Source organism: Hyperolius riggenbachi, chromosome 7, assembly GCF_040937935.1.
Source record: "Hyperolius riggenbachi isolate aHypRig1 chromosome 7, aHypRig1.pri, whole genome shotgun sequence".
In the NCBI taxonomy this organism is placed as follows: Eukaryota; Metazoa; Chordata; class Amphibia; order Anura; family Hyperoliidae; genus Hyperolius; species Hyperolius riggenbachi.
In genome coordinates, this window is record NC_090652.1 from 260,822,369 (window position 1) to 260,849,004 (window position 26,636).

General features: G+C 45.0%; 1 protein-coding gene and 1 long non-coding RNA gene across 5 annotated transcripts in view; one reads left to right on the forward strand and one right to left on the reverse strand.

Moving 5' to 3' along the window:
- Window positions 1-5,311, reverse strand: part of LOC137524997 (uncharacterized) — a 37,893-nt gene extending 32,582 nt beyond the window's left edge. Inside the window, exon 1 of the long non-coding RNA XR_011022830.1 lies at window positions 5,240-5,311. This is a non-coding gene — a long non-coding RNA (uncharacterized lncRNA). The remainder of the gene's footprint in view (window positions 1-5,239) is intronic.
- The window catches only part of LOC137524995 (sodium channel protein type 2 subunit alpha-like), a 351,655-nt gene that overhangs the window by 31,049 nt on the left and 293,970 nt on the right, over window positions 1-26,636 (forward strand). Inside the window, exon 1 of one of the 4 annotated variants that reach the window (XM_068245606.1) lies at window positions 5,456-5,477. The exons of the other annotated variants lie outside the window; for them this stretch is intronic. The gene's annotated coding sequence lies outside the window, so the exon portion shown is untranslated. Of the gene's footprint in view, window positions 1-5,455; window positions 5,478-26,636 lie in introns of those variants that run through there. 4 annotated transcript variants of the gene reach the window in all.

The following is a 26,636-nucleotide window of genomic DNA, read 5'->3' on the forward strand; positions in this document are numbered from 1 at the left end:
ATGGGCTGTGTGAACAGCCCACTTGTGTTACATTGCTGTGCATTGGGGGAGCGTTACAGGCTGCACTAACGTGCGCCTGTAACGTCTTAGTGTGTAAGCAGCCTAAAGAGAACCTGTACTGAGTAAAATTATTTAAAATAAACCTGAGGTAACTTCAAATGAACATTACATAGTTACCTTGCCATTAGTTCCTCTCAGAAGCTCACCATTTTCTTCTGACAATGATCCCTTCCAGTTCTGACAACATTTTGTCAGAACTAAAAATATATCAGTTGCTGTCAGTTATATATCAGTTGCTGTCAGTTATAGCTGAGAGGACAACTGATGTGCCAGGTAATGTCCATGTTTCCCTATGGCTCAAGTGGGCGATGTTACAGTTTAACAGTGTGCTGACCAGGAAGCTGTTATGGGGTAATGGCCATTTTCAAAATGGAGGACGGAAAATTCCCTTGATCACAGTGGACAAACAGGCTGCGGGAGAGAAGAAAGAGAGTGAGGAGTAGACTACACGGGAGGTAAGTATGACCTGTGCATGTTTATTTTGACTTTTAATTTTCAGTTCAGGTTTTCTTTAAAGGGAACCTAAACTGAGAAGGATGTGGATTTTTCCTTTTAAAATAATACCAGTTGCCTGACTCTCCTGCTGATTCTGTGTCTCTAATTCTTTCAGCCACAGCCCCTCAACAAGCATGGCGATCAGGTGCTCTGACTGAAGTCAGACTGGATTAGCTGCATGCTTGTTTCAGGTGTGTGATTCAGCCACTACTGCAGCCAAAGAGATCAGCAGGACTGCCAGGCAAGTGGTATTGTTTAACAGGAAACATCCATATTCCTCTCAGTTAAGGTTCCCTGTAGGTCTTGTTCTCATCTAAAGTTGAAATCGCTGATGGCATTTTCGTTTTATTGAGCATTACCCCCAGCACTCCATTGCACGCTACGATGTTGGGCAAATCGCTTTTGCAGAGCAATTCCATTTTGTCCCTTCCTGACGTTAGTCAGGAAGTGAACTCTTTTACCTATAAAATAATAAGTACAATGTATTTATTCTTAAAAGCGAGGACGCACTCGCTGCATAAAGCGATTTTGTTAGCGTTTAGCGCTCTTCCTATACCTTCCACTAGAGCAAAATCACCCCAAAAATGGTAAAGGAACTGCTTTGCAGAGCGCAAAGCGGACAAAACGCACTGATATGAACCTTCTCATAGAGAATCGTTGCACAAGCGTTTTGTAGGTGATTTTGAAAATCGCCTGCGCTTGAAAAAAAAGGCTGAAAATGCCCTTAGTGTGAACAAGCCCTTAACCTCCCTGCCGTTCTAAATATTTGCTGCGCACGGCAGGGAGGGTGTTTTTTTGCCTTTTTGTTTTTTCTTTTTTAGTATGTAGCTAGCCTAGCACTAGCTACATGCTTCCCCTCTCCCTGCGGCGTCCTCCCGTATGCGCCGATCGGCGCCGGCGCATATGCCCATCCAGAAATCCCGTTCTGAACGGGATTTCCATGAGGGCTTCCCCCATCGCCATGGCGACGGGCGCGATGACGTCACCGACGTCATCGGCGTCGTGACGTCAGAGGGAGTCCCGATCCACCCCTCAGCGCTGCCTGGCACTGATTTGCCAGGCAGCGCACGGGCCTGGGGGGGGCACCCACTGATGCGACGGGTAGCGGCGAATCAGCGCGGAGCGGCGGCGATCGTAAGTGACACGCAGCTAACAAAGTGCTAGCTGCGTGAATTAAAAAAAAAAATATGCAAATCGGCCCAGCAGGGCCTGAGGAATCCTCCGCGGCAGGTTACCCCGAGCTGAGCTCGGGATAACCGGCAAGGAGGTTAAAGTGGAGCTGAACTCTTGCACAGGATAGAAGGAAAACACAAAGAAATGCATTTATGTATTTAGAGAGTTTAGCCTCTAATTCCCCTCATCTGTGGCTAATCACCACTGTATTTGATTGCTCAGCTGTGTCAGCTCAGGAATCTCCTCTGCCATTGCAGAACTGCTAATTTGTAAACACAAAATGTTAGCTGTACCAAAGAAATGTGATTTTTTTAAAGGTTATTATGCTGTTGTGTATCTTTTAGAGCAGAGAGGAAGTTCTGAGTTCAGGTTCGCTTTGACCTATCATAGACCATGGTTCTGAGTCTGACATCACACTGCGGGAGTTTGTTGCATTGTGGTAAATAGCAGCTGTTTATAGCTGTTTCCAACTGCCAAAAAAGCAAGCAGGATCTCCTTTCTTTGACATCACCTGCCAGCAGTAAAAATGTCACCATATGATAAATGTCAGAATGTAAATCAGGGAAAGGAAAGATTTTACAATGGGCAAACACTGACTAAATCATTTATACTGTAGTAACGATCCACATAGGACTCAACCCTTCAAGGAGTGATTTCCAGCAAAATATTTATTTGTGCATAGCGGTCATACAGCATACAAATAAGCTGGAAATCACTCCTTGAAGGGTTGAGTCCTATGTGGATCGTTACTACAGATTGGACTTTGTTTGTGAGGTGTGATGGGCCTCTCACTGCACTGGACTCCCCGTATGATATAAAGCACCCTCTGTGGCCGGCAGGTACGTCTTAAATAATTTTTACATAATTATTGTAAAAATGAAGCACTTTTTTATTACATTATTTTCACTGGAGTTCCTCTTTAACCTCCTTAGTAATCCCGAGTCAGGCTCAGGGGAGAAATCTGCAGCTCAGAGCAGTAATCCTGTGCCTGAGGGCTCGTTTCCACTATTGCAGTGCGGAATCGCCTGAATTCCACCGCTGATGAAATCGCATGCAGGTGCGTTTTTTTATGCGTTATTTTACGCGATTACGCATGTGATTTCACATAGGTTAGGCTATATACATTTTTAACCATGTCACTGCCTGTGTTAATTTACTTTGGTTCCTAAGCGGAATCGCACGCGGAATCGCGTAAAAAACCGCGTAAGAAAAACGCATGCGATTTCCCTATTAAATACATTGCCTGCGATTCGCATGCATTCCACTCGCAGGCGAATTCTGTGGCTCTTTTGTGCGTTTTCTCACCGCTGAAAAAAAACGCACCTCAACAACGCTACAGTGGAAACAGGCCCATCCACTTGCATTACATGTGAGGATCCGCAAGCGTTGGACGCATGCGGATTCGCGATAGTGGAAACGAGCCCTGAGTGAGTTATATGCAGGGGCTGCTGCAGATGTCTCTGTGGTATGTTTTTTTTTTTTCTTGTTCTAAGGGTCTAAAAGCTTGTGAAAAAATTGCACGGCTTTTAGATCCTAAATCTGGAAATGCTGTTAAAAACAAAGAAAACCCAGAGAATCCCCATGAGGAGATGGACTTGCCCAAAACCTGTCGGTTCTGTCAGATTTTAACTGCCTACTATTTTCGCAATAGTGGTCTTTTAACCGCCCTCCTGCCGCAAACACCCTTCATGAGGCTTAATCGCCTCATCAGCCGCAAACCTCCTTCCTGACACCTGACCTGACCTTATCTGCCCCTGTCTGCCGCAAACCCCCTTCTTGACACCAAACCTTAACCACTCCTCTCCCTGCCGCAAACCCCCTTCTTGACACCTAACCTTAACTACCCCTCTCCCTGCCGCAAACCCCCTTCTTGACACCAAACCTTAACCACTCCTCTCCCTGCCGCAAACCCCCTTCTTGACACCTAACCTTAACTACCCCTCTCCCTGCCGCAAACCTCCTTCTTGACACCTAACCTTAACCACCCCTCTCCCTGCCGCAAACCCCCTTCTTGACACCTAACCTTAACTACCCCTCTCCCTGCCGCAAACCTCCTTCTTGACACCTAACCTTAACCACCCCTCTCCCTGCCGCAAACCTCCTTCTTGACACCTAACCTTAACCACCCCTCTCCCTGCCGCAAACCCCCTTCTTGACACCTAACCTTAACTACCCCTCTCCCTGCCGCAAACCTCCTTCTTGACACCTAACCTTAACCACCCCTCTCCCTGCCGCAAACCCCCTTCTTGACACCTAACCTTAACCACCCCTCTCCCTGCCGCAAACCCCCTTCTTGACACCTAACCTTAACCACCCCTCTCCCTGCCGCAAACCTCCTTCTTGACACCTAACCTTAACTATCACCACCAACCCTCCTCCCCTGCTGCAAACCCCCTTCCTGACACCTAACCTTAGCCACCACCCTCCCTCCTCCCCTTCCGCAAACCCCCTTCCTGACACCTAACCTTAACCACCACCCCCCCCCCACCCCTGCTGCAAACCCCCCTTCTGACACCTAACCTTAACCACCCCCCCTTCCCTGCCGCAAACCCCCCTTCTGACACCTAACCTTAACCACCCCCCCTCCCCTGCCGCAAACCCCCTTCTGACACCTATCCTTAACCACCCCCTCCCCTGCCGCAATTCCCCTTCTGAACCTAACCTTAACCACCACCACCCCCATGCCGCAAACCCCCTCCTGACACCTAACCTTAAACACCCCCCTCCCCTGCCGCAAACCCCCTTCTGTCACATATCCTTAACCACCACCACCCCCTCTTCTGCCGCAATTCCCCTTCTGAACCTAACCTTAACCACCCCCCCCCCCTCTCCCATGCCACAACCCCCCTCCTGACACCTAACCTTAACCACCACCCTCCCTCCTCCCCTTCCGCAAACTCCCTTCCTGACACCTAACCTACTGCCCCCTCTCCTGCTGCAAACCCCCTTCCTGACACCTAACCTTAACTGCCCCCTCTCCTGCTGCAAACCCCATTTCTGACACCTAACATTAACCAACTCCATCCCCCCTCCCCTGCCGCAAACCCCTTTCCTGACATCTAATCTTAACCGCTCGCCCCCTACACTCCACTGCAAACATCCTACCTGACACCTAACCTTATAAGCACTCCGGCAAAAAAAGTTAAATATTGGAAAAAGTTTGGGTGCTGCCATAATCAACCGTGCAATTCCACCCATAAATGATATTTGGGTGGTCGCCTATGGCAGTGCCCAAGGTTCTGTGCACCTTCGCCTCCAGTTTTCCTGCTTCTCCAGGAACACAGAAGGAGATGCTAAAAGTGTATACACTGCTCTGAGCGGAATGTAGGAAAAACAGTGATAAAATCACACAAGCAAAGAGGTGATGATTCTGGTACGTTCTGTACAACCAAGTACTGTTACCATGGTGAAAGGAAGCCTCATTTGAATTATTTGAGAATTATTTACAGGTAGTCATAGCTGGCTGCAGATTGAAAGGTAAACATTTTTTAATAACATTAAATTATAATACTTGTGTATGAGTATAGTTCTGTCCTAAGTTGATCAAGCGCTATCTCTATGGCCTTATTTCCAGCGCTGCCTTCCAACGTCTGCCTACTGTAGATTTGCCTGACATATATGTGTTGCTATGGCAACCTGTGGTGTGCTCAGCCTATTCGTCAGCTTGCTCACCACAGTGTCATTGTGCAGAGACTGCTAATTCTCATATGGCAATTCCAGACTGCACCATGTACACAGGCCTAGCAGGGGTGAGGAGGATTCACAGCATCTTATCTACCTCATTGCTTACTATTTTTTGTTTTGGTTTTACTTTTTTATCATTGTAAATGCGACAGGAAGTTGTTGGAGGTGGTTTCCTCCAGTGATAATCAGCAGTTTATGTATCTCTGTATTATCTGATTTTTTTTTTCTTTCATCATTTGTACTGCTTCATGTATCATATCTGTACTTGCTCTGATCAGCCAAAACATTAAAACCAACCACCTAATATTGGATAGATCTGCCTTGTGCTGCCAAAACAGCTGTGGTCAGCTAAGGCATGGACTGCACAAGACCTCTGAGGTTGTCCTGTGGTATCTGACGCCAAGCAAGGCCAGATTCACTGGGTGGGAGAAGCCACTGTGACTACAGGGGAGGGGGAGGGGGCAGAGGTGTGGGAGAGCCTCAACTACTTCCCTTCCTCTGACGCTCCAGATCAGGTGTTTTTGTGGCTACACATATTATGGGTTTGAATATCCTGATGGCCACACTTGTTTTATAAGCCTTGTGAGATGGTGCCCCAGAATGTGAAGGTCAGCAAGAGGAGGCAAAGGGTTTGTAAGTGTTATGGCTGCCCATCAACGTTTTTCCGGGGGGGGGGGGGGGGGGGGGGGGGGGGGGGGGGGGGGATTTATACATTTGAGGCTATCTTTCTTGTGGCTGGCTTCCATGTGCAGCAGAACTGCCTTCCATTTCATGTGGAGCCCCCGTTCCTTGAGTAACATCCAGCAAATACCTTCTTCCAGTGTTCTCCCCAGGCTCTTTTAGCCGGGTGCTCCAACCGGCTAATTTTGATGAGCACCCGGCTGTCATCGGCTCACCTCCTCATCCTCCTCCTATGCTGTAAGCAGAGTTGTGCCGGCCCTGCATTCTGCCTTGTCTGCCCCACCCGTCTACTTTTTCATGCCACCCGGCTGGAACATTTTCTGGGGAGAACACTGTTCTTCCATGTGGTTCTCCTTATTTATAGTCTTCCTTTTCAGTTCTTTACTTTCATATGCAGTAACCCCTCTTCCAGGCACCCTTTAGGCAGCAACAACCCATGATACTTTTATGGCCTTTCCAGAAATCCAGCCCTGACTTTTAGGCCTGGTTCACACATAAATCTTTAAGGGAACCAGAGACGAAGCACTCTCATGTATTTTACCATATATATCAGTGGGACCATTAGAGAAAACACCTACCTGGCTTTCTGTTTCATTATTCACTGCTCAGCCTGCTTCTAATCAGCCCTGATAAAATCCCCGACTGAGCATTCAGTCTGGCTTTGCTCAGAAATATTTATAGCTCAGTCTGTGTTCTCTCATGTCTTTTCAAGTCCAAGCCTGCCCCCTTTTGGCTCTGCTCAGAAATCATTATAGCTGAGTCATTATAGCAAAGCCAGACTGAATGCTCAGTCGGGGATTTTATCAGGTCTGCTAAGAAGCAGGCTGTGCAGTGCAGAATGAAACATAAAGCATGGTAGGTGTTCTCTCTAATGTTCCCACTGATCTATATGGTAAAATACATGAGGGTGCTTTGTTTCTGGTTCACTTTACATTTTCCGGTCCAGTCCTGTCCTGGCAGTTTTGCATCAGTTTTCTATCCGTTTTACCTGGCTGGACTGGAAATGTACACCTTTCATGTGCAAACACAGCCATAGAAACACATACAAAACTGATGCTAGGCGTCAAAAACTGACAGGACAGGAGTGGAAACATTTTTATGTGTGAACCAAGCCTGAGGGTCCTTTTACAATGTATCAGTTGCTGTTAGTTGTAACTGAAAGGACAAATGATGTGCAGTCCATTGTCCATGTTTCCCTTTGGCCTCTTTCACACTTTACGCTGAAAAACTGAAGCTTTTTCACAATACACTGCTATTGAGAAAAATGCATTAAAATGCATCACATCGCAACACATTAAGTGTAAAAGGGCCCTAAAGCATACAAATTGAGATGAGGACACCAGAGCCCCTGTGGGATGTCCAGCACATCCCACAGGGGCTCAGTCTGATTGAAATATGGGGTATTATGAGGCATAAGAGAAATTCATTCATCCGTTCAGCACTTCCATTGCTCCAGGGTCTGCTTCTGATGGTCATGTGCCCATTGCAGGCACTAATGGCAGTAGACGGGTCAGTGTGGGAATTCTGTGGTTGCACAATCCCAAACGGAGCAAGCTGCGAAGTACTGTGTATATTGACACCACATTTATCTCACAACCAGCATTATGTTATTCAGTAATTGGTGCTATAGTAGAGGGTGGGCTGGCCTGGGACCAGACAGCCTGGCCTTTTCTCCTCACATACACTAAAAACGTTTAAAATATTCAGGTGGCGGTGGTGGACCTGCCACACCAAATAGCAAGCTGCTATTGGACCCACAGCTGTGTGATCTTCCTTTTTGTGATTGTCTGATGAAGCGGGACTGTGCCCGTGAAACACGTTGCAGTTTCTTATAGGAGTATGTGAATAAATTGTCTGAATCTCAAGCAACAGCATCGTGTCTGTTTTGGTGTGGCAGGTCCACCACCGCCACCTGAATATTTTAAACATTTTTAGTGTATTTTACTCTGGCGCCTCTGTACACCTTTATATAAAGTTTTCCACCTGGGGTGTAAGGGTGGTACACCCTCTTTTCTCCTATCTACAGAGAGTGACATCTTAGTCCTGAGTAGGGACAGGCCTAATCTCCCTACCTGCGTATACAGTGGTTGCCTAAGCGGTAACCCATGTTTGTAAGTATAATACTTGCATTTCATTAATCTTCCCTGATTCAATACATACTACACTATTTTGAGCTCTCGGTTTTCTGTTTTATTTTCTCCTCACGCACATCATTGCCCTTTGGTACTCAGGCCACTTACATACAATAAAGGGGTGCAAGATTTTGGGCCCTGGGTAATGACGTTAGTACAATATCGCTAATATTATCTCTATTCTACTATCACCTTAACTAACCTAACTTTCACACTAACCTCCCCCCACCAACTCCTAACACCAACCTCCCTGCTACCTACCTAACACTAACCTACTGTACAACCAAAGTGGGCTTAGGATAAAACCAGTAATGAGCAAAAATCCAGATTTTTTTATTTTGCATTAATTTTTGCAAAAGTAATGTAAAATTCGACTTTTGCCTTCTTTTTTGAGAATTTCCGCCGTAAAAAAAATAATAGTTTTTTGCATTTTTTTAATGAATTTTTGTATTGAAAAGACTGATTATTACAAATTATCACAACATTAGCAGGAGGTTTCAAAAACTCAAAATGTTCAGAAAAACTCCTCTGGTGTGCACCATGCCTTAATTATATTGAAGATTTATCAGACATAGGTGATAAGGAATAGAGAGAATACTGTACAGACAATATATAGCACTCAGAGCTGAATCTATATCTCTATTCTTGTGATTAATAGAGATAGCCCGAACTGTTCGCCGGCGAGCAGTATTCTGCAAACAGTATTCTGGCTGTTTGCATTTGCGGTGAGCAGCGAACATTTGGTGTGTTCAATTCTCCCCCTATACATCATCATTGAGTTGAACTTTGACTTTTTGTGTGTGACCCTCCACAGCCCACTGACACCCAGAGCTGTGTGCACACTACTGCTGTTGCTGTATGAAGTTGCAGGCACAGAACCACTCCAGTGCATTATTATTTCACTGTATTCTGATAGTACTATTGCATTTCTCTGTGTGTGACACTCCACAGCCCACTGACACCCAGAGCTGTGCAGAATGTGATTTCTGCCCTTTAGGGCTTAAAACCCGAGTTCGCGTAAACTCAGTAATTTTTGGTGACACTTTTGACATGGATCCCCTTTTGGCATGCCCATGTCCAGGAGTTAGACCCCTTGAAATAACGTTTTCATCACTTTTGTGGCCAGAAACAGTCTTTGTAGGTTTTAAAATTCGCCCGCCTATTGAAGTCTACGGCGGTTCGCCAGATTCGCCAGTTTTCGGAAGTTCGTGTTTGCCGTTCGTGAACAGAAAATTCCATGTTCGCAACATTTCTAGTGATTAAGTCCAAAAAAACTTTACAGAGGACAGAACCTTAGTCAGGGAGACAGACGGGCGGGCGGACACTCATACACTATTTTGTACATCCAAAGGCTTGCATCAAGACTTCATTATACTGTATAGTAAAACACAGTTTGAAATCATGATCGGATACTTAAATTTAGCCAGGCCTTTTGAAAGCATTATCGTTCCTTCTGCTGAGACTGTAGACACTGTAAAGATTCTCAGATAAATAAAGCTTGCTGATTGGTAAATGGAGACTTCAGCATTAGTAATTATTTAGTTAAAGTAATTGCAGGATTCAGACTGGACTGATAATTGTTACTTTAAGAAGTAAGATTGAGCTTAGCATGTAAAGCAGACCAGTACGGAGATTGTACATAACATAAACCATAAGAGATCTACAGCCTTCACATAGTCCATTACTGAGGGTTACGTTGGCCACACACATTTTTTTTTTTTTACTCGATTTGACGAAACCGATCCAATTTTTTGGTGGATTGAACATTGGGTAAGTTGCCCATAGTACCACACATGTGAGATTGCTGCAGTTTCGTAAAAACAGATCATACATGACAAAAAGTTTGTTGGATTAAAAAAAATTAATTCAATAATTACGGTAACTTTTGATCTTTTTGATTTGTAATATCAATATATTTTTTTAATATGGATTTTTTCAAATTTAACATCTCTGTTCATCTATCGATATCTCATGCCATCGCCATTCTCTGTTTAGCATAACAATTACCACTGAACATAACATTGCTACTTAAAGTGTACCTGAGATGGGGCCACAGCATTAAAACAAACATACCTGTGGCTTCCTCCAGCCCCCTCCGGCCTGATCACTGTCACGTCGTCCTCTTCTTGCTCCGCGTTCACCCGCAATTGGCCCTGAAAAGTCCTCCAGTCCGGGGCCAACTGTGCATGCGCGGCCAGGCCGCATGTGTGTGCTCCTGCCGCGCTCCGGACCCATTGCTGGGGGGCGCACTGCACTTGCGTAGTACTACTACTAGGCGATGGGAGCGAGACGAGGGAGCGCGGCTGGCTGAACTGGGCCGACTGGTGGATTTTATGGGGCCAGTTTAACGGGGAGTCAGAAAAGGACGGCGTGTGAGCAATCAGGCCAGAGGGGCCTGGAGGAAGCCCCAAGTATGTATGTTTTATGCTGTGGCCCCATCTCAGGTACACTTTAACACACTTTTTTTCTGCATCCACAATTGATTTCTGTTTATTAATTAAAATAAATAAATAAATAAGCCAAGTACAATTGCATTTACATTTTTTTTTGTAATTCTACCTAACAGTAACTTTTCCATATAGAATTTTCCTTGCATACCATACTTTTTCCATTTGTTGTAATACTGTAGACTGACCAAGTCGCGGGCCGACCTCAATGTCTAGTGGCCACCACTCTACCTTATAAAATTCCCTGGTTTCTCATAGCTCCCCTCCATCCACTATACAATTCCCTAAGGTTTAGTGGTCCTTCCTCCCCTCTACAGTCCCTTCATGTCTAGTAGTGATGGCCAGAACGGTTCGCTAACGGTTATTGCTAAAATACCACCCCACAACAGCTCTTTTGAGAGCTAATCTTGTTCTTGTGATCATTTTTTTTTGTGTGCACCCAGTACAGCGCATTCCACTTGAGTTTTTTTATACGGGGGTCCCTCAACAGGCTGGACAGCATAAAAGACACCATCTGCACAAAGTTGGATCCAGACGTACTATCCATCATCTCTTGCTCTTCCTCAGTGACGTCAGGTAAGTCCTCCTCCTCCCCCCAGCCACGAATACCACGGGAACATCAAGCAGCACAAGCCCCCTGCGATGCCTGCTGTGGTTGTTCTTCTGCCGCCGCCTCCTCCTCCTTCTCCTCCAAAGAAACACCTTCCTCATCATCCTAGTCTGACTCCTTTTCCCCACACGACTCTTCCTCCTCCTCCCCCCTCTGTGCTGTCGCAGGTGTTGAGGAAACATCTGATTCTGATTAAAAATTGCTCCCACAACTGTTCCTGCCATAACTGTTCCTGTTCACGCTCCTCCACAGCTTGATCCACCACTCTATGCATGGCCCGCTCCAGAAAGTACTGGAACATACTGCGCCTGCGCTGGAGCCGGAAAGGTAAATATTTACATCCCGCTGTTTGGGGAGCTTTATCACTGCCGTCGTGGGACCGAGGAGGACGGAGGAAGCCTCAATAGGATGCGGAGGCTTCCCCCACCCGAGGTGAGTACCCCCCAGGGGAGGTTTTTTTTCGTTACAGGTTTTCTTTAAGGTATTTAATCCTAGTTTTAGATTTGTAGAGAAGGGTTAGAACCTCTTGTGAGTTTAACTGCTATCTGTGCACCCACTGGGGAGATTTTAGTGTACTTCCTGTTCCTGTGACCTACAGTACAACATTCTACGTTGAATCCCTGTGGTCCAATGAACAGGAAAAGAAGACAAAGCATAAAAAAATGTATCTTCCGTGGAAGCGAATCCTCGCAAAACTGCCTGATCTCATCCATCCCCCTGCACCCACCTGCTCGCTCTGCACCTGCATGGTATCTGACCTCTATTTGTCAGTTGTCAAGGTTGTCACTGTTTGCACCAAGATTTGATTAAAGTATCTTCCAGCAGTGCCGATCATTTCCTTCTTTACTCATCTTATGCCATCTTCACGTACATTGGATCTGGGCTTGCCAGCAGGGCTTCCAATGTGACATAGCCGGCCTCTCTCCCCCTCCTCTTTTACCCTCTGTACTCTCCTAAGTTTTAGTGCCAATACATCTACCTGTCTTAATATAAAAAAAAGTAGAAAAGGGTTCCAGCTGCCAAAGTCCAATATGGAGCTGCCCATCTTCAGAAGCACTCAGGGACACGAGTGCTTCCAAAGCCTTTCAAGGGCTTCCGGATGTGGCAAATTTGAATAGGGGAGATCGCTGGAAAGAGGATACCGAAAGAGGACTGGGAAGGCTCTATGGCAGCGGTAGGGAACCTATGGCTCGGGAGCCAGATGTGGCTCTTTTGATGGCTACATCTGGCTCGCAGACACATCCGTAGAGGCTGATTCACTAAGCTACATTGCTCAAGCAGCGCAGCTTAGTGTGGCAGCGCGCGTAACATTTTCAAAGTAGTGCACGCTACTGCTGTAGCATGCACTACTAACTTACTCGCACTCTATGCAAAACTAACGGCTGCTCCAATTGAACTTGTATTTAGTTTGAAACATATGGGAGGGTTCTCACGGAATTACATTTTAAAATATGTGGCGCTCATGGCTCTCTCAGCCGAAAAGGTTCCTGACCCCTGCTCTATGGGTTGCAGAACCTCTCCTCCTCTTAGGTAAGTATCTGACTTTTTTTTTTTTTTTTTTACTTAGCTACACATTTGATTTAAATTACCTGTTGGGAGGACTGTAAATTTGTGCCTTTATCAGTTTCTAGACAACGTTAAAAGCTTTTAAATATAGCAGCAAACTGAAAGCTGCGTTCTGGGCTGCAATCCAAACAGGTGTCCAGATAGGTAAATGTCCCTACATTAATAGATTAAATTGTAACTGTAATGACAAACAGTACATGTAATTACCGGACTGTCCACTATCATTAGTCATTTAACTTATCAGCAATTATGCATCCTTTGTCCTCTACAAACTCCTTACCCTGCAAGGTTTGTTTGCAGTTCATAAGGCTGGTGAATTAGCCCTGTGTCTGATATGCTACATCTATCTGCCATTGAAGGAGATATATTGTCTGTTTTAGGCTAATTTCACACCAGGACGTTGCGTTAGAGGGGGCGTTAAGGTCGCATAACGTCCCCCTAACTCAACGCCTGGTGGTGCTGGATCTGGACTCAGAGTGAGCCGCGTTGTGCAGCTCACTCTGGCGTCAGTGATGCGCACTCTTGTGCGCATGCGGCATCACGTGGTCCCGCCGGCCAATCGCCGCACAGAGCGGCTGCTCCAGGAACTAAATACTGCACGTCATAACGTGCAGTGCATATTAATTAGCCATGTGCCTGGCCGCTCTCCGCTCCTCCCCAACATTATTGAGCATGTGCAAGCAGTCTAACGCGGCTCAGCCGCGTCCAAAGTACTGCATGCAGTACGTTGTCTTGTGACGCAGCGTTACAATGTAACGCAACGTCCGCACTGTGAACAGCCCCATTGATTTTTCATTACTGTGCGGTGGGCTGCGTTACAGGCTGCTCTAACGTGCGCATGTAACGTCCCACTGTGAAACCAGCCTTAAAGTGGAACTGAACTCATAACTTCCTCTCTACTCTAAAAGATAAGCAACTGCATAATAACCTTTAGGCCTCTCTCACAGTGGGACGTTGTGTTTGATGCGACGGTAAGGTCGCACAATGTGCCCCTAACGCAGCGCATGTAGGTTATGAAATTGGACTTTATTTTGCACTGCGTTATGTGTCTCTTGGTGCGCCGTTTTCGTTGCATACTGATGGAACGGAAACGGTGCATGCGTTACATTTAAAAAAAAAAAAGAAAAGAAACATTACTGAGCATGTGCAACACACATAACACAGCAAATGTATTGCTAAATGCACAGCATGCAGCACTTTCTAAATATTGCTACACGTTACACACAACGCAACGTGTGCACTGTGAATGTTGCACAGACTTACTATTGCTGTGCGTTAGTCCACGTTAAAACATTTTCTAACGTGCGACTTTAACGTTGCACTGTGAAAGAGGAAAAAAAAATATTTGTTACAGCTGATACAAATCCTGAAATAAATCTGCAGTGTGCCTACTTAATGCTTTCATGGAAGCAGGCATAGGGTTAACATTCTGTGTTGACAAATTAGCTGCTCTGCTGAGGCAGCCAGCTGACACAGCTGAGAGATCAAATTACAGTTGTGATTAGTCACAGATGAGGAGAAATTAGATAGGCTAAACTATCTAAATGCCTAAATACATACAGGGTGCATTTTTCTATGTTTTCCTTCTGTCTTGCGCAAGAGTTCAGGTCCACTTTAAAGTGCTCTTACACACATCAATTTCCTGTTCAATGCACGTCAGATTTGATCACTCTAATTGAATCTGCTGAGTGTCAATTCCCCCAAAATATCCTATTAATCAATCCTGACCAAAAATCGACCAAAAGTATTTATAAAACTGGCCAGAAAATGTAGGTTGATTGTGGGCGGAACAAGAGCAGCAGTCAGTCGGTGGGCTATAGCGTTGTACCGCTTTGAACTTTGCGTTGCTGCGATTTGATACATCATTATAGGTTTTTAGTCCACCCCCTGCACCTTAAATATATTTGATCAGTTTTATAGTTTTGTGTTTAAAGGCAGCAGGATAAACTGTTTTTATTACATCCTCTTAGCATAAGCCACAGAGGCATTTGCCTAGGGTGGCGGCAGTCCAAGGGGCAGCTAGGCATAAAAAAGAGGTTTGCTAAATATGGAACAAGGGGCTGTAAATGAAACAGGGAGTCTGCGAATTGGGAGCTGCCCATGGAATGGGAGGTGCACCCGCAGTGAGGAGCCACAGGAAACTTGGCCTAGGGTGGAACAGTGTAAACCTGGCTTTGCATGTCTAAAGGTCTGTAAAGTCCCTAGATTTTAGCTGGCTAAAACAAATGTTCATTATCGCTTTTTTGTCAGTTGTTCGGAAATGTTTTATGCTGAGAATACACAATAAGATTTTTCAGCAGATTTACTGTCCAGTCGATTTTACGATCATTTTTACGATCGTTTTTCATTGAGGCTAAGTTCACAGTGGGACGTTAAAGTCGCACGTTAAAACAGCATTTAACGCAGAATAACTCACTGCAATGAAAAATCAATGACCTGTTCACAGTGCACACGTTGCGTTAGTGTCTAATGCTGCACGTTAAGTAAAAGTACTGCATGCAGTGCGTTATACACGTTGTTAGCTGCATTAGACTGTTTGCACATGCTCAGTAATGACTTGGAAGCATACTTTTCATTGCCTGTATTTTTTACTGTATCTGCTGTATGTGACGGTAACGCTGCGTTGCCACTTTTTGGGCGCGTTGCGTTGTAAGTTTGCGGTGCGACTTTAACGTGGCATCAAAACGCAACGTCCCACTGTGAATCTAGCCTCACTTCTATGAGAAATCGATCAGAAAAACGATCGAAAATCAGATCGGACTTGTTGGAAATTATATATCGAAGCATTTATCTGCCAAAAAAATCTCATGTTGTATTCCCAGCATTAGCTGACATCATGCAGCAGCCTGTGACAGTTCATACATAGAAAACAAGATAAATTCCTATCTGGAGTGTATAAAGATATATATACATATGTATATAAAATATAACTTTTATTGATTGCAATTAAAATGAGAATTCTATATGAATTACTATTTACTAAATGAGGTAGGTTTAAATTCATATATATATCTTTATACACTCCAGATATGAATTTATCTTGTGTTTTCTAGTTTAAATCAGGTTATGTGTATTATGTTACAGTTCATACATGATTGGCAACAGATCACCAGCAGAGCTGATAAACATGATCAGATCTGCCTGGAGGAGTCAACCCATGTATGTCCACTGTGGCAGTTGCTGGGAGAGAGAGTCTGGGAAAGTAATGCTACGTACACACATGCGACAACGATCGTTCGTTGAGAACGACGAACGAACTTTTAATTGATGAAAGAACGACCTAAGTAAAGTTAGTTTTAAAAGGTGTGTAACGATCTGATCGTTAGAACGAACGTTACATCACGTAAAGCAACTATTGCGCTTGCGCATAAAAATGAGAAGTTTCACGGAGAAATTGTGAAATGTGCATGTCAAGCCTAGTACGAACGACCGTTTCCAACGATGTACTACTTTTGCAAACGATCGTCGTTGGTTAAAATCCGCCGAGACAGAACTTTCTTTTGTAGCGATTTGGCTCGTTCGTCGTTTGCCTTAATAGTCGGTGGTTCGTTTTTTGTAACGATCGTCGTTGGTAAAGATCGGGGAACGATCATTACAAACGACTATAGTCGCATGTGTGTACGCACCTTAATTGATGGTGTTTACCAATGTTTTAGATTTCCCTACACTCCACTGCTATTTAACCAAATCCACTTCAGGATTTGGTGTTCTTCCTGAGACTGGTGCAGAATAAATGTGCTAATTAGTTCAGTTTAAAGGAGTGCAATGTTGGGAAGCACATAGTGTGCTGGGCTGAACACACATCAGGTATAAAGCTGAGTACACACGTACGATAACGATCGTTCGAAAACGAACGATAACGACAATCAGACCGATAATCGTGCGTTCCAAATTTTCCAACGATCGTTTTTTGGGACGATAACGACCGTTATCGTTCAATCCGACCGATCCAACCCGGCGGATTTTTTCGAAAGATAATCGTTCAATCGTTGCAGTGTGTACAAAGATCGTCCGATAATGATTATCTGTGGAGTAGTACGCATGTTCTTATTGCCTGTCATAACGTCACTCCCGTTTGCGCACGCATATTTTTATCGTTCGTCGTTCAGTACTTTATACCTATATCGTTCACGTGTGTACACAATCGTTCATTACGAACGATCTTTTCGGTCTAATTTGAATATCGTGTAAACGTCACAAATCGTTCGTAACGAACGATCTTTATCGGACGTGTATACGAACCTTAAGGCCCGGTGCACACCAAAACCCACTAGCAGATCTGCAAAATGCTAGCAGATTTTTAAACGCTTTTTTTTTATTTTTATGAGGCGTTTTGCTAGCGTTTTGCGGATTGCTGCTGTGGATTTCAGTGTAGCATATTTCATATATTGTTACAGTACAGCTGTTACTGAACAGCTTCTGTACCAAAACCGCTTGGCAAACCGCTCTGATCTGCCTTTTTTTAGAGCAGTTTGCGTTTTTCCTATACTTAACATTGAGGCAGAAACGCCTCCGCAATCCAAAAAATGCCTCACCCCGGGAGGATTCGTTTCTGCAAAACGTCTCCCGCTCTGGTGTGACCCACCCCATTGAAATACATTACCCTAGCGTATCCGCAGCCGCAAGTGGCTGCAAAAACGCTCAAAAAGCCACTCGGTGTGCCCCAGCCCTGAGTGCTTTGTGTTGTGTTTTTGTTTTGTTTTTTGCTTAGGAAACATAGTAGGTTTGTTCTCAGAAGAGAGGATTTTAAGTTCATTCATTCAATCGACTTTTGACTCTTCATGACTATATGAACTTCTGCATGCCAAATGTCTCTGTCAATCACTGGTTATTTCAGCTGTTGTTACACACAATTGATCCTACCAGAAGTTATTAAAATATAACTTTTATTAATTAATTATTAAAACTTTCATATTTGTTTTCATTTTATAATATATAAAACCAACCCCAGATTAGGTCTCTAGTACCGTGTTGAGCATCTACACCAATTCACAATTTTTAGTGATCCTGCTCTGGGACCTAAAGCTGAGTAAGTTGCTTTTTACTTGCTACATATAAATTAATAAACCCCCCACCAATCCGACATGTTTCGACCCCTTAATTGGGGTCGTCGTCAGGGAAAAAAGTGCTTAGTGCAAAGAGTTGCCAGTGCATATAGAAAGAAAAAGCATTATATATACATTTCAGTAAAGAAAACAAAAAGACAGAGCTGGAGAGCACATGCTCTCTCTTTTTGTTTTCTTTACTGAAATGTATATATAATGCTTTTTCTTTCTATATGCACTGGCAACTCTTTGCACTAAGCACTTTTTTCCCTGACGACGACCCCAATTAAGGGGTCGAAACATGTCGGATTGGTGGGGGGTTTATTAATTTATATGTAGCAAGTAAAAAGCAACTTACTCAGCTTTAGGTCCCAGAGCAGGATCACTAAAAATTGTGAATTGGTGTAGATGCTCAACACGGTACTAGAGACCTAATCTGGGGTTGGTTTTATATATTATAAAATGAAAACAAATATGAAAGTTTTAATAATTAATTAATAAAAGTTATATTTTAATAACTTCTGGTAGGATCAATTGTGTGTAATAAAATTTAAATCAGGTGTGTGTATTGTATTTCAGCTCTTGCACAGGCATGTTCACAGCTTCACGTATGCTGTCTATTCATATTAGCCTCTGTCGTCCTCTTCTTTGTTTGCCCTCAATTTTTCCAAGCATCATGGATTTTTTCAAAGAATCTGGTCTTCTCATTATGTGACCAAAGTATTTGAGTTTTATAGTAGTATCAACCCTTCTTGTGAACACTCTGGCCTTATGTCTTTAGGTTTTGCTGCTTAGATCTTCTAGAAGCCCATGGAACTCTCAGTAGCTCAGTTCAAAAGCATCAATTTTCTATACATGATCTTGTTTATAGTTAAACTCCACAGCCATATGTTGCTACTGGGAAGACTCATGGACAGATCTATGTACATAAATGTCACTTTCTACTGAAAAATGGGTTTAATTCGTTCATTCTATTTTCTAAAAATCTTATTTCAAATGTTAAAACGAAGAGGAAATAATGATGATAGAGAAGACCAGTGTGGTCTGAATTCCTTCTGGTGTCAGTGACTAGGGGTGTGGCAGTGGCGTGATATGGGGTATGGCAGAGGTGTGTCTTAAAGAATACCCGAGGTGACATGTGATATGATGAGATAGACGTGTATGTACAGTGCCAAGCACACAAATAACTATGGTGTGTTCCTTTTTTTCTTTCTCTGCCTGAAAGAGTTAAAGTGAATGTTTACCGTTTAAAAAAAGAAAAAGTCAGATACTCACCTAAGGAGAGGGAAGCCTCGGTCCTAATGAGCCTTCCCTCTCCTCTCCCGGTGCCCGGTCCCGCGCAGGATCCCCCGTGGCAGTATTCGACCAGTTCGGTCAAATACTGCCACTTCCGCATGCCGAAGGGAGCTTTCGGAAGCCTTCGGGAGCACTCGGGCTCCCGATGACGCGGCCGCTCCATACTACACATGCGCGAGCGCCCTCTATGACGCGCTCGCGCGTACGTAGTATGGAGCGGCCCATCTTCGGAAGCCCGGGTGCTCCCGAAGACCTCTGAAGTCCCTGCGGCGGCGGACGCGAGCGGGGGAGCCAGCACAGCACCGAGGGCACCAGGAGAGGAGAGAGAAGGCTCATTAGGATCGAGCCTTCCCTCTCCTTAGGTGAGTATCTGACTTTTTCTTTTTTTAAACGGTACCCATTGGCTTTAAACATCAGGTCAGGGCCGGCACTCCCATAGAGGCAAAGGGGGCATCTGCCCCGGGGCCCCGACCTCTGCAGAGGCCCCGCGCCGCCGGCCCTGCTAAATACTGCCTGCTCCCCCGCTCGCTCTGCTCCCTGGGACCCCTGCTAAAAAGCTGCAGGAGCAATTACTCACCTCTTCCGGCGGATGGCACAGTTCGGGCACTCTTGCCATGTTGTCCTCCACCTCCTCTATGACCCGGCGCGTGTTTACAAATAACGCGTGCCAGTCCAGATCATAGTGGTGGTGGAGGACAACATGACAAGAGTGTCTGGACTGTGCCATCTGCCGGAAGAGGTGAGTAATTGCTCCTGCAGCTTGTTAGCAAGGACCCCGGGGAGCAGAGGTGATCGCCGGGGGGGAGGATTTGTTCAGGGGGACCCCCCATTCAATTTGCCCCAGGGTCCCGGAGCCCCTTAAGCCGGCCCTGCATCAGGGATGTAAGTGGCAGTTCCTGTCTAAGGCCCAGTGCACACCAAAAACCTCTAGCAGATCTGCAAAATGCTAGAGGTTTATGAAGCAGATTTCAGAGCGATTCTAGGCATGTAGAGAGAGCTTTACCTTTATTTTCACCTCAGGTGTCCATAAAAGTGTCCCTCTTTCATGTCTCAATTTTGGAAGGTATGAACACACTGTTGTTGGTGAACCACAAAGTTTATCCGAAAACTTGCTTTGTGTTTGTCCCAGAACGCAAAAAAACACCTGGAATATACACTACTAGACACCTTAGCCCATTTAATAACGGGCTAGGGCCGCCACCGCCGCCACCAATCAGCACGGCGTGCGCACATGCTCCCGCCGCCCGCCCCCTGCCTATCCTGCCCCCGTCCAACGGCTGTCCCTGTGGCACATGCGCAGTAGCACGCAGGGACACAGACATGGGACGCAGAGACACAGGGATTTTATTAGGTAGGATGAGGTATTTTTCTAGTAGACAAGATGTTAGATATAACCAAGCCTATTGGATGCTGGGACATTTCCAATCATCAAAACATTGATTTGGTATTGATTTTGAATTCCCATTGTGTGTATGAACCCTGCCACTAGAAAAAAAAAGGGGGGGGGGGAGAGGTTAGCTGCAGTCATGTGCAAGTGATGTTTTCATATTTATGGATAGGGCAAGTTAGTATACAGCTAGAGGTGTTGGTGGCGATATAGGCAAGGATTTCTATTTGCTCTGAAAGAGAAGTAAATAGAAATTGTTGCCTCGATGAAATAAGGACAACTGTAGCGAGAAGTATGTGGAGGCTGCCATATTTATTTCCTTAAACAATACCAGTTGCCTGGCAGCCCTGCTAATCTATTTGGCTGCAGTAGTGTCTGATTAACACCAGAAACAAATTTGCAGCTAATCTTGTTAGATCTGACAATAATGTCTGATCTGCTGCATGCTTGTTCAGGGTCTATGGCTAAAAGTATTAGAGGCAGAGGTTCAGCAGGATGCCCGGGAACTGGTATTGTTTAAAAGGAAAAAAAAGTATGGCAGCCTCCACATTACTCTCGCTACATTTGTCCTTTAATATTCTGGGGGCTGAGGAGGTGCATTTGTTTTGGTAAAGGAAGAAAAAGCTACCGTACTTGAAACCTGAGTGCGTAAGGTTTATCCATAATCTTGTCTTACAGCAGCAGACAGTCATAATGTGGTTATTTTTTGTCACTTGAACTTGCGATAGCCTATTGTTTTTGCCTGCTGTAAGGTGGAACGCTTGCTCCACAGAGGCTCACAAATAGGTCTGTGACTCATGGAATGGAAATATTTGATTATACTAACAGCTTAAAGCAGACCCAGACTAATAATATCCCCAACCTGTTTTACCTTCTTTTGCTGCTCTATAGACAAAGGATGTGGCAGAAGCTGTTAAAATGGGACCTGTAGGATGGAATATACGCAACTCAGGGAAAACTGCCTGCTAAAACTATTTAAATTCCGTAGACAAGGGTGGAGCCACACACCTTAGAAAAGTTCTGAAACCACAATGGTGACCATACTCCTATACTGGTACTTAAAGAGGAACTGTAGTAAAAATAACATAATGAATACAATTGCTTATTTTTACAATATTCATGTATAGATTATTTACCGTAGTCAGTGTTGGCTCCTTGTAAAATCTTTCCTCTCCCTCATTTACATTCTGAAATGTATCACTGGTGGTGACATCTTTAGTCCTGCCAGGTGATCTGCATGGAATGTACCGTTACTGAGAGTTCTATGCACAGAAGGAGGTACTGCTTGCTTGGCAGTTGTAAAAAGCTGTTATTTCCCACAATGCAGTGAGGTTCACAGACAGGAAAATATCAGCACCATGGTCATGACATCACACTGTGGGAGGGGTTCACCACAATATCAGCCACACAGACCCCCCTGATGATCTATTTGATAAAGATAAGATAAAGATTTCTCATGGGAAAGGACGTATCGGCTACTGATTGGCATAAGGTTCAATACTTGGTTATAGTTCCATACTCTGGTTCATTTTTTCCCATAGAAATGTCTGATATTGATCTGCTAGAAATCTGCTAAGAATCAATGCCCCAACATGCCGGCATCATCGACCGATCGCTCTTTGCCAGAAACCGCTCTAATTGTTTGATAGAACCGATCATCGGTGGGTTTGGAGCGGCAGCAGATAAACGACGCATGGGGCTTGTTTCACAAAAGAGTGCTAACTGTTAGCACGGCTGTTTTCCTGCGAATTTTCACGTTTGCTCGCGATCGCGAATTTTTGCATGCAATTAAACGTTTTGCGCGCAATCATGAATTTTCGCGCAACATCATTATCGGTTCCGCGCGAATGTTCGCGTTTGCGTGCGAAACCGATAATGATTTTGCGCAAAGATTCGTGATTGCATGCGAAAACGTTTAATTGCGCGCGTAAATTCGCGATCGCGCGCAAACGTGAAAACGGGCGTGCTAACAGTTAGCACTCTTTTGTGAATCAAGCTCTTAGTGCTGCACTGCATTGAACAGTGCAACCCTGCAGTTTGATAGAAAAGGAGGAAATGTATTAAAGCTATGTGCATTGTGCAGTATGTAGAGGGATTCGATCAGATGGATCCCTGTCAGTTTGGATTATGATCTGAGCGCGATCTATCTTTTGGGTACATCTGCCAGCTTTAATTCAGGGCCGTTTGCACTGTGCTCAGCAAGCGTCTTGGGAGAAGTGATGATAGCACGGCTGTGATGCAAGATGCCTTCGATTCCCCGTAGCCCCACCATGCATGGCTATAGGGATCCGCTTGCGTGATGCAGAAAAATTCAGTGTACCATCCATTTTTTCCCCCATGCGAATCGGACGATAGCCGATTGATTTCAGTAGACTGCATTTACCTGTACAAATTTTCTTGCAGGGAAATTCTCTCCGCGACTTGGCGGCAAAGAAACGGGTCCTATAGATGTGTTTATGTAATTAAGTGCTGTGATATGTGGGCGCAGGGTGAAGCTGAAAAATGACTCACCCTGATTCCTGATTGCCCCTTTATCCACACAGTGACAGCTCTTTATTGCCTCCCTTACTCCCCCATAGTAGGGACTGCTCTTTATCACACACCAAGAAACCCCTTTAATAGTGAATGTTGCTTATTGCAGTCTGCCTCTAGCCGCTATAGTAGTGCCAGCTCCTAATTGGTCCCTTCCATCTTCCAAAGTGTCAGCTCCTGATTGGACCCTAAGCAGTGGCGAAACTACAACTCATGGGGCCCCCCAGAGAAACTTTGAAGGGGCCCACAATGCTCACACACCTTCCTTTGCCTCCTCTTGGTGTCCTCCATGGCCTGGGAGCAGGGACGGAGCAAGACCAAGTTGCGCCTGGGGCAAGGTCAGGTTTTGGCACCTAGAGGTCAGGTTTTGGCACCTAAACTGCCATTCATTTTGCCGCCTTTTTCAGAATTCAAAAAACTGCGCCTGGGGCAAGATACCCGTTCGCGCCCCCCCCCCCAGATCCGTCCCTGCCTGGGAGCCCATCTCAGAGGGTCATAAAACAAGTGTGACCATCGTGATCTTCACACACATAAAAAGTGCAGCCACAAAAACACCTGATCAGAAGTATAGTCCCCTGTATCGGAGGAAGGGAAGGTTAGTAGTTGGGGGCCCCCACAGCTCCGGCCCCCCCTGCGATTGCAGAGACTGCTCCCCTCTGACCCTGTGGGTACCAACTTTCATAGTAATAAAAGATCATGATCACCCCCAAGGCCAACATAATGACAGCTTCTGGTTGTAGTCCCCTCCCCCCCTCCCTTCAGGTCCCCATTAGTAGTGAAAGCTCCCCTTCTCCCAGCGACATGTAGTGACAGATTACTCTCTTATCACTTTTCCCAGGGGACAGTACTGTGTCCTCCATCTCTCCCTCTATGCAGAGGGACGCCGTGCAACTCACACACAAATGAACAGAGCAGAGACTATGGCTTCAGTCTGGGGCTGCCTTACACCAGTCTGCACATTGCAGAGGAATATAGACAGCAGTAATGATCAGGCCCTGGCATGATGTTGCCTTTATATGACAGGAACATTCATTATTTAATACATGCTGGGTGATCTCCTCATTACTTCTTAGATGCAATAATGAGGAGTAGCTGCTTATCTATTGTATATTCCTCTCTTTTCTTCCAGCAGATTAGATGGACTCTAAATCACTAAAATTACACTTCACATGGATAAGAACAGCACAGGTCAGCATTACCTCACTGCTATCTGAAGTTAAAGAGAAACTCCGACCAAGAATTGAACTTTATCCCAATCAGTAGCTGATACCCTCTTTTACATGAGAAATCTATTCCTTTTCACAAACAGACCATCAGGGGGCGCTGTATGGCTGATATTGTGGTGAAACCCCTCCCACAAAGAACTTCTGAGTACGTACTCTTGGCAGTTTCCTGTCTGTGAACCCTGTTGCATTGTGGAAAATGGCTGTTTACAGCGGTTTCCAACTGCCAAAGCAGCAAGCAGCAGCTACATCACTTGCCAGCAGTAAAAATGTCACCATGTGATAAATGTCAGAAAGTAAATCGGGGAGAGGAAAGTTTTTACAACGGGCAAACACTGACTATATCATTTACACATAATTATTGTAAAAATGAAGCACTTTTGTTATAACATTATTTTCACTGGAGTTCCTCTTTAAAGAGGACCTGAACTCAGAACTCCCTCTCTGCTATATAACATATGCAACAGCATAATAACCTTTAAAGCGGATCCAAGATGAAAAACTAACTATAACAAGTAACTTGTCTATATATCTTATCTAAAGTTTAGATAGGTTACACAGCATATCTAGCTGCAAACAACTTCAAAAGTTTATGCTAATATATTCCTGTGATACAATGAAGGCAGCAATGTTCTGCTTGTCATATTGTCACAGGCTGAGGGCTGGAGATGCTATCAGCTTGCCTGTGTGTAAATTCAGTCCCCTCTCCTCCTCCCTCCTCCCCTCTGCCTCTGAAATCAATGGCTAGTAACCTCCTGCTCCTCCTGCCCAGACTGAGCTCCCATAAGCCCTTGCTACAGTGCCAAGGCACAAAAGGAGCTGTGGGCGAGGCTTGTTTAGTTTATAGGGAATTAGAGTATTAAATCAAAAACAAAAAAGTATTTGGCTCGAGGAATGCCCTTATAAACTATAAGAAAGGAACACAATTATGCAATGAGTGAAAGTTTACCTCAGATCCACTTTAAAGAAAAGCATTCCTTTGTTACAGCGGATACAAATCCTGCAATAAATCTTCAGTTTGTTTACTTCCTGCTTTCATGGAAGCAGGCAAATTATTAGCATCCTGTATTTACCAATTAGCTCTCTGGGTGTCAGCTGACACAGCTGAGAGATCAAATTACAGTTGTGATTAGTCACAAATGAGGGGGAATGATACAGGCTAAACTCTCTAAATACGTACAGGGTGAATTTCTATGTTTTCCTTCTGTCCTGTGCAAGAGTTCAGGTCCACTTTAAAGATGAACTGTAGTGGAAATAAAATAATGAATAAGGCCCCTTTTACACTTAATCAGTTGGTACGAGTTAGTACGCGTTTTTTCCATAGCAGTGCATTGTGACAAAGATTTCAGTTAAAACTCGTTAAAGAGACACTGAAGCGAGAATAAATCTCGCTTCAGTGCTTATATTCAGCAGGGGCATGTGTGCCCCTGCTAAAACGCCGCTATCCCGCGGCTAAACGGGGGTCCCTTCACCCCCAAACCCACCCCTGCAAAATCAACGACCAATTTGGTCGTATATTTTGCTGCTCTTCAGGCAGGGCTAACGGCTGCAGCCCTGCCTCTCAGCGCCGTCAATAAGCGGCGCATCGCCGCCTCTCCCCCGCCCCTCTCAGTGAAGGAAGACTGAGAGGGGCGGGGGAGAGGCGAAGATACGCGCTGACAGACGCGCGTGGGGCAGGGCTGCGGCGGTTAGCCTTGCCTCTATGCGGAAGAGGGGATGCGCTGCACAGAGAGGATTTGGGGGATCAGGGACCCCCGTTTAGCGGCGCGATAGCGGCGGTTTAGCAGGGGCACGCATGCCCCTGCTATCTATGAGGTCTGAAGCGAGATTCATTCTCGCTTCAGACTCTCTTTAAGTGTGAAAGGAGCCATAGGAAAACATGGGCATTACTTTGAAAATCAGTTTTCTTTCCGTTTTAACTGAGAGCAACGGATTAAGTGTAAAAGGGCCCTTAGGCTGCATTTCCACTTGTGCGGTGCGAATCGCCGCGGTAAAAATGCGGGTCTATGCGAATTTTCATGCGAATTCGCATGGATGACGATGTATGCGAATTTAACCATGACAGTGCTGGTGTGCTTTTCCATTGTTTCTATGCGAAACTTAATGCGAATTTCCTATTAAATACATTGTATGCGATTCGCATAGCGGTATGGGGTATGCGAATTCTGATGGCTCTGACATGCGAATTTTTTCTGCACAGAAAACCGCAAAGGAATCCTGACAAGTGGAAATAGTCCCAGTTACTTGTATTGCTATGCGAATTTGCTTGCGAAAAACGCATGCGAATTTGCAATAGTGGAAATGG